This window comes from Microtus ochrogaster, chromosome X, assembly GCF_000317375.1.
Source record: "Microtus ochrogaster isolate Prairie Vole_2 chromosome X, MicOch1.0, whole genome shotgun sequence".
Lineage (NCBI taxonomy): Eukaryota > Metazoa > Chordata > Mammalia > Rodentia > Cricetidae > Microtus > Microtus ochrogaster.
Genome location: NC_022026.1, coordinates 13,412,216 through 13,427,032, shown reverse-complemented (window position 1 = coordinate 13,427,032; position 14,817 = coordinate 13,412,216). Strand labels below are relative to the sequence as shown.

The 14,817-nt window shown below is 40.5% G+C and overlaps 1 pseudogene; it reads right to left on the bottom strand.

The window, feature by feature from the left end:
* Positions 1–14,817, bottom strand: part of LOC101997747 — a 69,869-nt pseudogene that overhangs the window by 12,422 nt on the left and 42,630 nt on the right.

The following is a 14,817-nucleotide window of genomic DNA, read 5'->3' as shown; positions in this document are numbered from 1 at the left end:
GCAGCTAACAAACAGATGGAACTCCAGTCCCAAGGGCTCTGACACCCTTTTCTGGCCTCCGTAGGCACTATATACCTGTAGTACATGGGCTTACATTCTGGAAAACACCTACATACCTAAAACAAAAATAACGAAAATGCTTGGGGAGAGAAAAGTGAGACAGGAATATAAGAGGTGGGGAAGGAAAAGACCAAAGAGCAGTTCAAAAAGATCAATTTTAAAAAAAATATACTAAAAACCTAACATATATAATGGTATCTGGCAAAACATAATTCATATAAAATGTGAGACAACTTAGTGATCACACATGTCTAAGGAGCATTGTGTGGTATAGTGACTTTTGAGCAAAACTGCTTGGGCCTAAATTCTGCCCATCCTCCCATGAATGGCCTTACACTCTGACTCATATATTCAACACTGATTGCAATAAGTGGGTCATAAAGAAAAAGAAAAGGTATGACTTTGGGAGGGTGATGTGGGAAATCTGGGAGACGTTGGAAGAAGAGAAAGAATAGGTATCATCAAAATACCTTGTGTTTATGCATGGAATTCTTGATAGATACATATGATAAAAATTTTAAATCATTTGTTTGGGGAATGCAGAGATGCTTAGCAGTTAATAGTGCTTCCTGAACTGGATGTGGGAGGCAGAGACATGGAGATACTTGCAAGCTGGAGGCCAACCTGGCTTACACAGCTAGTTCTGAACCTGCCAGGGTTACAAGGTGAGAGTCTGTCTCAGTAACAGAAAGCAACTCCTTACAAACCCTGTCTGTATAAAGTGAGCACTAGGCAAGTCTGGGTCACCCATGGTAAGACCTTGTCTCCAAAAAGACACTAAAGGACCAATGGCATGTCCCCTCCAGCAGAAGTGGCTGCTGTGCAAACCTGATAGCCCAAATTCAGTCCCTGGATCCCACACTGGAAAGAGAGAACTGACTCCCAAGAGTTTTCCTTGACCACACTCATGCTGTGACACCACTATCCCCACACTTAAACATACACACACACACACATCACTTACACAGTTGTGTGCATATACTCAAGTGCATAAGCGTGCACACACACAGAGAGATAATAAAAAATTACAGAAATAAAAAAAATGCAAAAATAGAATAGGAAAAGCAGAGGAGTGATTCCTGTTCTTCAAAAAGACCCAACCCAGCATCCACATCCATCTGGCAGCTCACCACTGCCTGGAACCCTAGATTCTGGAAATCTGATGCTATCTTCTGGCTGGTGCAGATGCCAGCATTCACATATACATACTAACACACAAGCACACAGACATCCATATAAAATAAAAAATTTAAGAAGCATTTGTTTTTAAAATCTCCATGAGCAAAATGAACAGGAAATCAGATAATGGAAAATAAAAAAAGATGTGAGAAGCCATGCAGGCAGTGAGAAATGTGAGAAAAAAATAATTCACACTACGGAGACCATGAAAGGGTCAGAAACTGATAACAGCAGGTATTCTATGCGTAACGAGAAGAGGTGGGAAGTGACTAAAGGAAGAGACTTTTGCAAAAGCTTTTTGAGAAGTGGGAACTTCTATTTCCTCCCTCCCTTGAAGCAGATATCTGGAGGCGTCTTCTCAGTGCTAGAGAACAGCAAACAAGGCAAAGGAAATGGCTACTCTGAAATGCTTAAGTAGCCAAATACACACTAAATTTTCTAGGTTGAGACACTCTCTGTCTTCTCCCACATATCTCTTAGAAGGTACTGATCAGATAGTAACTCCCCAGACAGGAGACTAGAAAATATGTCTCTTGGGAAAGAGATTAGACAAATACTTAAACCCTAAAGATAACCCTAAGAGGTTTCCAGAAAAAAAAAAAGAATAAGGTGAAGAGTGATAGAAGCAAGATACTCGATGACCTCCTCTGGTCTCTACACAAGCATGCATATATATATGAGAGGGGGAGGGAGGAGGGGGGAAGGCAGGCAGAGAGAGAATTAATACAAAACAATAGCTAGAGAGTCTGGTTCAACCTACAGTGAAGATATGAGTCTTCACATGTCTCTATATGTTGATAGTGTTTATTATCTTATTCCCAGACATTTAACAAGCTCTCTGTATGTAGCCCACTCTGGCCAAGACCTCATTATAAAGAATAGGCTGGCCTCAAATTTGAGGTAAGCTCCTGCCTCAGTCTCCCAAATGCTGGGATTGTGGCATGCACCACTCTGCCTAAATATTCACACACACACACACACACACACACACACACACACACACATATATGTATGTATATATGTATATATATGTATATATATGTCTTTGGGAAAGACATGAAAAATAGAGGCTAAAAATGACTTTCAAAATTGGAAAGTAAACTCAAAAGAAATGACACTATTCATCAAAAAAAGAATATGCAGTTAGCTCGTTAATATCTTAACCCGTGAGACACAGACAAGATGTTTTGGTTTGTGTGTGTAAGAGAAATGTACCCTGTAGGCTGAGGTGTTTCAACACTTGGTCCCCAGTTGGTGATGATGTTTAGGGATGCTATAGCACTTTTACGAGGCATGGCCTTGATAGAAGATGCATGTCCCTGGAGAGGGCTTTGAGAATTCACAGCCTTAGCCCACTTTCAGTTTGTTCTCCCTCTGCTTTGGGGCTTATAGTTGAAGATGTGATCTCACCTCTTTCTGTTTCAGGCATTCTCACCATCCCTCCTTATCAGCATGGACTCTTCTTGTGGGACCGTAAGCAAAAACAAAAACAAAAGCAAACAAAACCCTGTTCTTCCTATAAGTTGCCTTGCTCATAGTGTTTTATGACAGCAACAGAAAAGTACCAAAATATACAAGCTAGGCAATTGCTGTGTCAGGAAGAAGAGCTCCGTTCCTGAGAAGCGATAGTTTAAAGGAACGTTCAGAAAACGAAAAGATTCCCAACGCTGTAGAGAGAGCCCGCCTTTTGGGGGAGGGACGGCTCGGGAAAATGTTTACTTAAATTGGGGCGCGCAGACACTGCAGCCCGTTTTCCTGTTTCCTGTTTCAGTGCATCGCTGGAACTTCGGTTGCGTGAGTGTGCTATTTACATTAAAGTTGTATCATCTTAAAAAAGAAAAGAGTGGCGCACGCCTGTAATCCCAGCACTCAGGAGGCAGAGGCAGGCGGATCTCTGTGAGTTCGAGGCCAGCCTGGTCTACCAAGGGAGTTCCAGGACAGGCTCCAAAGCTACAGAGAAACCCTGTCTCGAAAAACCAAAAAAAAAAAAAAAAAAATAAAAATAAAATAAAAAAGAAAAGAAAAAAAGGGGGGGAGGATTAACTGGTGTGATGGGATTATTGGTATTTTTGTGAGTTACTGTTTTTAGAAAATTGTGTTGGTACTGTTTCCTGTATATTGATATATTGAATATTGAATGTGAGTATTCCTATCTCTAATTTTGTATAAGAGTATGCTTATATTGTATTGATACATCTACCATATTACAATGTACATTTCTACCTCTGATACTATTTATGTAATATCATTGTTTACATTTGATATGTAATGACATTGTTTACAGATGAAGATTATTGTCTTCATATATTGCACAGTTGTTTATTCTCTTAGTCTTCAAGTTAGATAGGTATTGAGAATTATATGTTTGTCATGTTTATTTTTAGGTTAATCAGGTCTTTTAGTTACCTAAGATGAAGATTATTGTCTTCATATATTGCACAGTTGTTTATTCTCTTAGTCTTCAAGTTAGATAGGTATTGAGAATTATATGTTTGTCATGTTTATTTTTAGGTTAATCAGGTCTTCTAGTTACCTAGAGATTATATTCAGTATAGATAGTATAATCTTCAGCCTCTTTAAAGAGTTGTAGAAAAAATGGCCTTTAATCTAACCTAGAATTCTGTGCCTATGAGACACAATTACTCCTGGCAACACCACTCTACTCCCGAGAGAACCTTGAGCACTAAAGACACTCCACTGGGAGCTTGTCTTCTTGGCAGAACTGGCCTTTGGGTTAAGAAAAGCCCATACCTCAACTACTGACAAAGATATGAAACAGGATTGTCTTATCTTGCCAAGACAGGGTAGGATAATTCTAAGAAAGTTTCTTGCATTTGATAATGGCATGTCAGTTATGTTAGGCCTTAGCCAAAGTTGGTTGACTCAACATTGCGAACAAGAATTTGGGTGATTGCCCAGGTAGTCAGTTGTCTCTGTCATTTTTGGCACATTTTGGATATTTCTCATTTGTTAAGTAACATTTATTCCTTTCTCAGATCTTTGACGGAGTTGAAGATTATATAATTGTAATTACTCTCTACATTATTTAGACTCCTTGAGATAGAGTGTCTGGTAAAACTTTTGTTCTCAATATTGTTTGTTATATTTATTATTTGTTATTATTGTTTATACTTGTAGTTAGTTTAGTTCTGTCTTATTTAGACAAAAGGGGGAGATGTAGAGAGAGCCCGCCTTTTGGGGGAGGGACGGCTCGGGAAAATGTTTACTTAAATTGGGGCGCGCAGATGCTGCAGCCCGTTTTCCTGTTTCCTGTTTTGGTGCATCGCTGGAACTTCGGTTGCGTGAGTGTGCTATTTACATTAAAGTTGTATCATCTTATACCAATTGGCCTGTATTAATCCGATCCGCCTTCACAACGCGGTGATGCACACATGTAATTTCAGTACGTGGGAAACTGAGACAGGAAGCCTGACTCAAGTTTGAGGCTGCCGAGGGTAACATAGCAAGACCTTGCTTCAGAAAAACAAACCAAAAATGAATAAATTAAAAACTCAATGGTCATAACGCAAAAGTAGCAGTAAAAAATTCACAATCTAGAAAGTGAAACAAAAGCTGAGTGTTGTCCTTCAAATTTCAGTACTTGGGAGACAAATGCAGAGATTGCTACAAACATGAGGTCAATCCAACATACATTGCAAGTTTCAGCCCAGCAAGGGCCACATAGTAGTGAGACGCTGTCTCAACAAAACAAAATTTCAAACAACCTTGGGAAAGATCCCAATAGAAAAGTACCTGCCTTGCATGTGCAAGGCTTTGGTTTTAATTCTCAGTGCTGTAAAAAAAATGAATAAATAAAAATACTATAAGTCATACAAAACAAAAAGCACATCTATAAAGAAAACATTGATAAACAGGATGCATCCATGTTCACATCTTTTGCTATACAAATGACAACTACTACAAGAAATAGTTATAAATGCTATGGCAGAGAAATGACTTGTATACATAAAAAACTCAAAATTGGACAAGAAAGAAACAAAGTAGGAGTGGGTATGGATCTCAATTGCTAGAGTATAAGAATAGCAAGCACGAAGGCCATTGTGATATTCTCAGAACTGCAGAGCTGAGTGCAGTAGTTCATACCTATAATCCTAGCCCTTGGGAAGTAGAGGCAGAAGGGTAAAAAATTCAAGGTCATCCTTGGACATGTGGCAAGTTCAAGAATATCCTGGGTGACCAGAGACCCTACTTCAGGAAAAAAAAAGTCAATAACAGAAAGGAAAAAAAACTAGTAGATAGGTATGGTGGCATATGCCTGAAATCCCAGCGCTAGGGGGATGTCTTAAGGTGTTTATAGAGACACCATGACAAGACAGCTCTTATAAAGGAAAACATTTCATTAGGGCTGGCTTACAGTTTTCAGAGGTTTAGTCCATGACTGTCACGGCAGGAAAGATGGTAGTGTGCAGGCAGACATGCTGTGGAGAAGTTGCGGAGAGTTCTACAACTATATCCCAACTGGGTGTAGCGTGAGCATGAGAACTCAAGGCCCACCACACAGTGACACTGTTGAGGGAGCTGCAGGCCTCTTCCCACAGCCCGGCTCCCTGGCTAGCTTATGCCCTGAAATAACAACACACAAATTGTATTCATTTAAACACTGCCTGGCCCATTTGCTCTAGCTTCTTACTGGCTAATTCTTACATCTTGATTTCCCATTTCTATTTAGGTGTGTAGCACCCCAAGGTATGCTTACCGGGAAGATTCTAGCCTACATCCATCCTGAGTTGGAGCTTCATGGCATCTGCCCAGGAGAGGGGAGCATGACGTCTGAGCTCACTTCCTCTTCCTCCCAGCCTTCTGTTCTGTTTACTCCACCCACCTATATTCTAACCTATCAGGGCCAAGCAATTTCTTTATTAATTAACCAATGACCTTCCTCCATCATGACACACTTCTTCCAACAAGGCCACACTACTAACAGCACCACTCCCTATGGGTCAAGCATTCAAGCACATGAGTCTATGGAGGCCATTCCTGTTCAAACCACCACAGTGACTAAGAATGGAAGATTGTAGACAAGGAAGCATGGAGAAAAGAACCAATTAAAAATGAGTAAAGATTCAAGCCTGTGAGATGGCTCAGTGGATAAAGGCACTTGCTTTGAAGTCTGCTAGCCTGAGTTTCATCTCCAGAACTCACATGGTGGAAGAACAAAATGAGTTCCTGCCTGTTGTCTTCTGACCTCCATATACCCACCATGAGACACTCTTGTACTTGAACACACTCAATAAATAAATAAATAAATAAGTGTAAAACACACACACACTTGTAATGAAGTTTTAAAAAATAAGTAAGGATTTGAGTAGATACCTCACTCTCCATGAGACACTCTTGCCCTTGAACACACTCAATAAATAAACATAAAACATGTATATTTGCATATATATATATACTTGTAGTGAAGTTTTAAAAATAAGGAAAGATTTGACTAGACACTTCACATGCCTAGCATGAGCAGTGTTCTGGGTAGGACTAGGACTGAGAGGGGGAATAGAAGAAGAGGAAAAGAGGGAGGGAGAAAAGAAAGGACAGAGGGAAGGATGGTGGGAGGGAGGAAGGGAGGGAGAGGGGGAGGGAGAGGAGGACGGAAAGTGGTTGTCTTAGGAATAGAAAGGAAGGTCTGAGGAATTTATAAGCAGTAAAAAGAATGGCTTCAGTGAAAAGGTAGAATAGATGTCTAAGAGAGGAACAAGATCTGAATGAGCCAGGCTCTAAAAGAACTGCGAAGGGAACAGAAAGGATCCCAATAGTGGTAAAGTTGCCTTCCAATCATAGTTTATGTGTTATTGCCTTTGTGAGGCCTTCCCAGGTGTGTCAAGCTGAAGCAGTCTTTTCCTCCACTACATTTAATATATACCCTTGCAACCTCCAGGCTTTCTAACAAGTAGAATTTGTACTAGTTAATATTTTACATACATTTTCATTCCCTCCTCTTATCTCAGCATTGCATTAGCTCCTAAATTATTCGAAAACAGAACGGCAAAGTCATGTTGTATTTATTTCTCTCAAGGTACTTACTAAATACAGAAGAAAAACAACAACAACAACAAAATCCTGCAGGAAGAAAGATCAAAGCGCAGTGACTGATTCTTTTTCTAAAGCATTTACTTTTAAATGTGCTTTCATGGATGAATACATGCCATGCATAAACATGCCACAGCATACATGTGGAGGTCAGAGAACAACTTGTAGGAGTTGGTTCTCTTGTCCATCATGTGGGTTCCTATGCTCAAACTTAAATTTTCAGGCTTGGTTGGCAGCAAACATTCCTACCTGCTCAGCCACTTCACTAGACCCCACAAGCTGGCATTCATATGTGTTACCCCGAGTATTACAGTGACAAATAATGACATTTGCACTGGCACTTTGTTACCAAATATATTCAGTTTCATATTCATCTGAGTCTTGAACTTGAAGCATATCTGAATATATCTGAAATATATCCAGAAAGCTGTCAAGGTCATGTCTTTTTTCCATAAGTGTATTAAGCCACTCACCTCAGGAAAGACTACCTATTCTGATTCGAGTGTATGGTACAGAAACCCAGATGGCTCCATTCACAAAGAGGGGAAGCAACTAATTATGCTAATTTAAGTCATTCAAAAATCCTGAGGAATATAGGTTTGATGTGCAATTTTATAATGTGTAAAGTTGCAATGATCTTAACCTTTTCTCTTGAGTGTGAATCAGCCTATAGATGAATCCTAGACCTGGATGGAGCGGGGAGGTCCTTGGTCTTACCACATGGCAGGGAACCCTGACTGCTCTTTGGACTGGAGAGGGAGGGGGAGGGACAATGGGGGGAAGAGTGGGGAATGGGAGGAGGGGAGGAGGTGAAAATTTGTAATAATAATAATAATAAAATAAAATATATAAAACAATTACAGATGGCAATCTACTTGGAAAATATCTCCTATAAAAATAAAGTAATAATCCTCTATGTAGAAAAAAAATGATTATACTTCCAGTGACTGCATCACTGATGTGCAGCATTCATGGGACTATACTGAGTCCCACCATTATTAGAGATTTTCCTGTCATTCTGTCACCAATCAGAACACATTGGACACTTCCCTCATATCTGCTCTATAGTATTTTCTGTTGTGATGCACCTGTAGCTTTAAAGATGTGTTTCTAAGTAAATAGTAATTACAGTACCATAATACAATTAAGATACAATCCAATATTATTTTCCTTCCAAATAAAAGATCTTCTTTCAAAACATATTAGGGTTTCACCTTCTTATTTAGCTTCTCTAGGATACAAATTATAGGCTCAATGTCCTTTATTTATGGCTAGAAACCAATTATGAGTGACTACATCCCATGTTCATCTTTTTGGGTCTGAGTTACCTCACTCAGGATAGTGTTTTCTATTTCCATCCATTTGCATGCAAAATTCAAATAAAAACATATAGTCATCCACCTGGATATGGGAAGTAGACAAGATTGCTGGGCAAAACCTGGGAACTTGGGGGTGAGGTGGGATGGGGGTAAGGGGAAATGGGGTGAGAAAAGTGAGAAGAGGAGGATGCGGGGAGCTTGGAGGAATGGGATGGTTGGGATAAAGGAAGGGTGGATATGGGAGCAGGGAAGTATATATCCTAATTAAGGGAGCCATCTTAGGGCTGGCAAAAGACTTGACTCTAGAGGGGCTCCCAGGTGTCCAGGGAGATGTCCCCAGTTAGTTCCTTGGGCAGCTGAGGAATAGGGAACCTGAAATGACCCTATCCTATAGCCATACTGATGAATATCTTGCATATCACCATAGAACCTTCATCTGGCGATGGATGGAGATAGAGACAGAGACCCACACTGGAGCACCAGACTGAGCTCCCAAGGTCCAAATGAGGATCAGAAGGAGGGCTAACATGAGCAAGGAAGTCAGGACCGCGAGGGGTGCACCCACCCACTGAGACGGTGGGGCTGATCTATTGGGAGTTCACCAAGGCCAGCTGGACTGGGACTGAATAAGCATGGGATAAAAATGGACTCTCTGAACATGGCGGACAATGAGGGCTGATGAGAAGCCAAGGACAATGGCACTGGGTTTCGATCCTACTGCATGAACTGGCTCTGTGGGAGCCTAGCCTGTTTGGATGCTCACCTTTCTGGACTTGGATGGAGGGGGAGGACCTTGGACTTCCCACAGGGCAGGGAACCCTGACTGCTCTTCAGACTAGAGAGGGAGGGGGAGAGAAGTGGGGGAGGAGGAGAAGAGTGGGAGGGGGAGGGAAATGGGAGGCTGGGAGGAGGCGGGAATTTCTTTTTTTTTTCTTTCAATAAAAAAAGAGAAGTTCAAGGATAAAAAAAATACCACATTAGGGAATACTTTTCCTTGGCATTAAAGAGCATGATGTGCACTGAACTGTGTTCTCCGAAACTGATGTGTTAAAGTGTTAGCCACCAATGTTCTATTTGTAGATGGGCCCTTGGAGACAATAATTAGGTTTACATGTGGTTGTGAATGTGGGAACCCCTGAGATTAGCACTACAAACCCAAAAGGAGGGCCCCCAAAGAACAGCCCTCATTCCCTCCCCTCCTCTCCCCTCCCCTAATCTTCCTTCTTAATCTCTCTGACTTGGAGAGAAGCTTGCTATTTTCAAGCCAGGAAGAAAGCAGTAGACACAACTATGTTGGCACCCTCAAACCCATGTGCCTGCAGACCCATGTAAAAGTATGTTTCTGTTTCCCAGGTTATCCTGTTTATAGCATTTGTTGTGGCAGCCCAAACTAAGGAAAAAAACTTCAACAAATATGAAGGTAAAATCCTAAGCAACCTCCACCTTGATCAGTGAAGTACGGTGAGAAGCTAACTGACTAAGACATAATGGGACACTCACCTACACACACACACACACACACACACACACACACACACACACACACTGTCTTTAAGAGACTGAATAAACTTTCTCACAACCACTGCACAGCAGCTGCCCCCGCTCCATATTGACTTTGAATGCACCTACAACTGTCACTAATGATGCTGCAGTGACAAGAAGATACAGGAAAAAATAATCACCGAAGGCAGCAACAAGGCGAATAACAAAATGCCATGTGTAAATTGTCACTACCGTATGATGTGCGAGGCAAGATGCTTAACTATGATGATCATTGACAGAATCTGCTTCGGAAACAAGGATCAAAATGGAGCATGTAACAGTATAATTGCCATCTTTTTGTGCTGGAGTTAAAACGTAGAGGAGAATGCAGATACAAAAGTAAGGGAATACTGCAGCTACAGAGAGCATAGCAGTCATTCGGCTCCTTCCTGCTCTTCATTATAGTGCACAGTCTTTTCCAAGGTGAAACCTAAGAAGAACATAATTATATATAGAGATGATAATATGAGATACTCACCCAGGAAATAACAATGCTGTCAGCAAAAAAAAAAAAAAATGCATCTTCCAGTTTACACCTTTAAATGCTGAGGAAGTAAAAAGCAGAATAGTTACTGAAATGCCTTGATTGAAACCGTTTTACAAATACTGTAATGTAGCCGGGTGATGGTGGCACACACCTATAATCCCAGCACTGGGGAGGCAGAGGCAGGTGGATCTCTATGAGTTCAAGGCCAGCCTGGTCTACAGAGTGAGTTCCAGGACAGCTGAGGGCTGTTACACAGAGCAAACCAGGTCTCAAAAAAATGAAATTAAATTTAAAAAATACTGAAGTGTAACCAGTACATTACAACTGTACTATAGGGTAATAGTACAAAATTAAAATTGAGTATGTTGGCTAAAATTCCTTGTAATTTTTTTCTGATCTTTTTCTTTAAGGCCTTTTAATTTCTACATTTAACACACCAACTTTTTGGAATAATAACCGTGGTAACGCTTACTCTTGCACATCTTGGCAGACACATATCCAGCAGGGATTTCCAGTAAGAGCTACAGCAGAAGAGCATAGTTCATTAAGGCACTTTGATCAGCAGGGGTAAGAAAACCCAGGCCAGCCAGAACTGAAGGCAAAAAACAAAGTGGGGGCTGCCTGAGAACAGCCTCCAGCTTTCTGGGACTTTAAATATTATACCACTAATGCATTATGTAAAAAAAGGACAAGGAAATGTTCTAAGAGAAGTACTTAAATCATACTGAAAACAAACAATACTCAGTTATCTACTTCCCTGACCATTTAAGTGAAAAGATTTGATTTTCAGTTAAAGGTATGTGGAAGTTTTATAGTTGAATTGGTCTTTAATTTCACTAGGTCAAAGTCACACAGTTTCCCCTTCCCTATTCCAATAATCATTCCAAGACTAGCAAGTTATTTTTCCCTTAAAAATTTCTTTTCTCAGCTGGGTGGTGGTGGCCCATGCCTTTAATCCCATCACTCAGTAGCAGAAGCAGGTGTACCTCTGTGAGTTCAAGGTCACCCTGGGCTACAGAGTGAGTTCCAGGACAGCCAGAGATACACAGAGAAACCCTGTCTCGAAAAGCAAACAAAAAATTTCTTTTCTCTGTATTTTGTCAAAGTGAGGAATAAAAAATTCAAAGGAAGACAGTTTCGAGAGGGGGAAGTGTGTTCACATTGGACTTTTAAAAATGCCGTTGACCTTCGAAACATCTAAGAAGCCATTTTCTGCACACCTTTGTTCATAAAATTATTGCTTTGGCCATTGAGAAGTGACAAGCTCCATTCTGAGCTCACAAACTTAAGACAGCACATGCTCTTAGACCATTTTTAGACTGCCTTCTAACAATGCAGTTCAAGAACTGGGCATGGTAGCACATACCTGGAGTCCCAGAATTTGCGAAGTGAGGGCAAGGGGATCAGGAGAACAAGTCCTTGGCTACATACAGAGATCTAGACCGTTCAGTGCTACAGGAGACCGTGTCTCAAAAATTAAAAAAAAGAGAGAGGCCTGGGGATTGTAGCTTAGTTAATACTGCACTTGCCTCGAAGGCTAAGCCCTGGGCTTGATTTCCAGAGCTTCACAAAATGGTTGCGGTGACATGTGTCTATTTGTAGTACCATCACTTGGGAGGAAGAGGAAAGAGGACGACAAGCTCAATTCATCCTCAGCTACATGAAACCAACTAAGTAGATGCAAGGTTAAAAATAAAAATTAGAATGTCATTTCAATCAGACACTTAAAGATCTGTTCTTGTAGACTGAGGCCATAGCTCAGTCTGCAAAGTGTTTACTTTGCAAGCACAAAGACCCAAATTCGATACCAAGAACCAGTGCTAAAATACTTGGACATGAGCTGGAGAGATGATTCATCAGTGAAGAGCACAGGCTGTCCTTCCAAAGGACCCAGGTTCAATTCCCAGCACCCATATGACAGCTCACCCCTGTCTGTAACTCCATTTCCAGGGCTGCTGACACCCTCCCATATATATATATATACACTCAGGCAGAATGCCAATGAACATAAAATAAATATAAATTATCAAAAGGGCCAGGCAGTGGTGGTGGCACACACCTTTAATCCCAGCAGTCACACTAGTCAGCCAAAAGGGCCAGGCAGTGGTGGCATGCACCTTTAATCCCAGCAGTAGGGAAGCAGAGGCAGGAGGATTTCTGTGAGTTTGAGGCCAGCCTGATCTACAGAGCTAGTTGCAGGACAAGGTTACTCCGAGAAACCCTGTCTCCAAAACAAATTGGACATTGTAGAGCATATTGAATTCCAGTTCGGGGGAGGTAGACAGATGGCTCTCTCAGGTTGATTTTGGCTGGCCAGCCTACTTTAGTTGGCAAGTTCCAGACCAGTGAGAAAACTTGTCTCAAAAAGAGAAAAAAAATAAACAGAAAAATCAAAACCCTGCTCTGAAGCTTGCCATACTATTTCAAAATGGTAGCCTTTGTTTCAGGTGTCCCCAGCCCACTGAAAATACTCTACTCGTACCAATTTTCAACAATGCATCTCTCTACCTTATAAGGTAAGAAATATATGGTGTTTTAATTTTTTATTTTGTTTTGCTTTTTGTTTAAGACAGGGTCTCACTATGGATTCTGGCTGTCCTAGAACTCACTTTGTAGACCAGGCTAGCCTAAAATTCACAGAGATCCACCTGTCTCTGCCTCCCAAGTGCTGGGATTAAAGGCGTGTGCTACTTTGCCTGACTGTGCTGAAGCTTTTAGGCAAATTATTTAGAACTTATGGGGGAACATTTTCATACTCACATCCAGTATTTGAAAAGACAGAAATATAAGTACTAAAAACCATGAATTTTCTTAAAATTGAAGGTACACTTTTCAAAATTATTTTGTACTTATAAATCAAAGTCTAACACATGTCAACAGTTCACCACAAATGTTTAGGCTATACCTGAATGTACTCACATAAAGAAAAAAAATGTCATTATGAAAACTCATGTTCCTTGGCGGAGGAGGACCAGCAGCAACATTCCATGTTCTGGGAGCTTAAATTCATTCCCATGAATTATTCTCCATCCAAACTGCCTCCGGTCATATACCTGCAAGTAAGAAATTCTGTAATAAACATGTTAGTTAATATGACAAGTTACATAAAAGGGAATTTTCCACTCAAGCCAAGCTAACTGGAAAGCAATGGCTATGGATTGCTTTGGCAGGTTTCTGGGTGCCCTGTGAGCCTGCTACATGAATAAATCCGTCACTTAAGTTATGTTTTGCATTAGTGTGGTGCGTTAATTATATAGAGCACACAGTTTGCTGTGTTTTCATAAAGAAAGCAAAGTTATTTAACCTAAGGAACTCAACAGATTCATAGAAATTTAAAATTCGTTAATATGCAAACTTTTACAAGAACCAAGATAGTAAGTATGGTATACCATAAATTATACTACCTTGCAACATTGGTAATTCTATCTCATCTTTTAAGTCAATTAAGATTTTCTTAAAATGATGTTTTAAGTCATCAGAAACACCTATCAAATATAACCAGAGTTATTGCCCAACAACTCTTTAAATCAATTTGTACTTTTAAACAAACTCATACAACGCTATACTTTCTGACTGTATGATTCAGTGGTTCTCAGTCTGTGGGTTGCGACCCCTTCAGAGTCAAAGAGCTGTTTCACAGGGACCATTGGAAAACACAGATATCTACAATACGATTCATAACAGTAGCAAAGTTACAACTATGAGGTAGCAATGAAAATAACTTTATAGTTGGGGGTCACCACAACAGGAGCAATTGTGTTAAAGGGTCACAGCAGAAATAGGTATAGTCAAGGTACTACACTCTAAGCAGGAATTCAGTAGCCGACAACTAAGCAGAATATATATCATGTTGAATCAAAATGTGCAGTTCTACTTACAGGAAGGTTTACATGATTGTATTTGGCGATATCTTTACAGATACTCTTTAAAATGAGGATAACCGCCAGTCCACACAAGGAAAGTACCACAAAAAAAGGAGTTTATGAGTCTAGAAAATTTTGGGGAAAAAAAAGTTAGAGTTGGCCAGGTGGCTCAGCAGATTAATGTACCTGCTACCAAGACTGAACCTGGATTTGATCCGGGGACCCATATGGTTGAAGAAGGAAAGTTGTCATTAAAGTTGTCCTCTGCATCTCTCTCTCTCTCTCTCTCTCTCTCTCTCTCTCTCTCTCTCTCTCTCTC